General features: G+C 38.5%; 1 long non-coding RNA gene across 1 annotated transcript in view; it reads left to right on the forward strand.

Moving 5' to 3' along the window:
- Nucleotides 1-1,855, forward strand: part of LOC114052023 — a 27,439-nt gene that overhangs the window by 25,039 nt on the left and 545 nt on the right. The gene's annotated exons all lie outside the window — the stretch shown is intronic.

The following is a 1,855-nucleotide window of genomic DNA, read 5'->3' on the forward strand; positions in this document are numbered from 1 at the left end:
CCCTGCTCATCTCTCTCCTACAGCACTTAATGTCTAAAGCCCTGATTTGGCACTTAATCATGTACTGCCTTAAAGAGTTAGTTATTTTTTCATATGTGGATGAGGCAAGACTATGAAGTAAATATAATACCAAGATTCAAAGAGATTTCAAAAGATAGAAGCCCTGAGATGAAGCTAACAAGATGAAATATAGGGATAGAACCTGGGATTTCACTGAGATAGGGAACTTCCTGATGGGGAGGCTGTCTCTACCAGTGCTGCTCAACACCTTTTCTGCAATTTATAGTCTTAAGAGAGTGGCCTGGAGCAGAGCAGCAAATTCAGGACCCTCTAGCCACAGGCTGCCCCTAAAACGTCCAGAGTGCTGTCCAAACCATATTAAAATGTAACTGGGAAGTTCAGCAAAATAAATAAAATACAATTCAACATGTTCAGTTGTTTTCAGTCAGGCCCAACTCTTCGTGACTTCATTTGGCATTTTCATGGCAAAGATACTGGAGTGCTTTGCCATTTCCTTCTCCAGCTCATTTTACAGATGACGAAACTGAGACAAACAGGGTGAAGTGACTTGGCCAGGGTCACACAATTAGTAAATGTCTGAGGCTTTGAACTCAGGTCTTCCCACCTCCATGCCTGGCACTCTATCTACCAGGACTTCTGGTGGTCTACAATTCAACACAGATAATGTTAATTTGTGGTTTTCTAGGTCAATAATGCAGTCCACAGGGATATGTTTCTATTTGAATTTGACACCCCCTGAAAGCTTAAATGTCAGGGTTACAAAGCCTGGTAGAGACAGTATTTGAACTCAGGTCTTCCTAGCCCTGAAGGTTAGCTTTCTATCTACTATACCAGGTGACTTCTTGAGATGAGATGCAAAAAAAAAAAAAAAAAGAAAGAAAAAAGAAAAAAAAAGGAGGGATGTGGAGAGAGAAAGTCCCACATTTAACTTAAAAATAAATTGCTTAAACATGGCTAATATGGTAACATTTTGCACAATTGCACACGCATAACTGACATCAAATTGTTTGCCTTCTCAAGGAGAGGAGAGGGGAGGAAAAGAGTTTGGAACTCAAAATTTTTAAAAACGAATGTTAAAAATGTCTGTTTATGTGTAATTGAGAAAAAATAAAATAAATAAATTGCATAAGTAAAGGATGGGAGAGACTTGGTTTGGCAATAGCTCATAAAAAAAAAAGATCCCAAGGTATTAGTGGACTATAAGCTCAATATGAAATAGCAGCTACTATAAGGAAGTTTAATTTTATCTTAGGCTATGTTATCATCGTCATCATCATCATCATCATCATCATCATCATCATCATTATTATCATCATCATAGCTACTCATATTTCTTGTCTTTATTTCTCACCAAGCTGTACTTCTGACTTCTCTACTCTAACCTTAAACTAAGTACCTTCACTTCCAGCTTCCCTGACCCTTTTCAGTTTCCTTTTACGTGTTGTTTTCCCTCATTAGACAGCTAGGTGGTTCGGTGCTGGGTATAGAGTCAGGAAGACATCTTCCTGAGTTCAAATGTGCCCTCATACACTTGTTAGCTGTGTGATCCTGGGCAAGTCACTTCACACTGTTTGCCTTAGTTTCCTCATCTGTAAAATGAGCTGGAGAAGGAAATGGCAAACAGTCCCAACATCTTTGCCAGGAAAACACCAAATGGTATCATGAAGAGTCAGATGACTGAAAACAACAGAACAATAACAATTTTCTGCATTAGAATATACATTTCTTGAGAACAGGGACTTTCTTTTTTTTTTGCTTATGTTTGTTTAGCTTAGCCCATCACACAGTAAGCACTTAAATAAGTGCTTGCTGACTGACTAACTGACATTGCCTT

This window comes from Vombatus ursinus, unplaced genomic scaffold (assembly GCF_900497805.2).
Source record: "Vombatus ursinus unplaced genomic scaffold, bare-nosed wombat genome assembly UNPS02014807.1, whole genome shotgun sequence".
Classification (NCBI taxonomy): Eukaryota; Metazoa; Chordata; class Mammalia; order Diprotodontia; family Vombatidae; genus Vombatus; species Vombatus ursinus.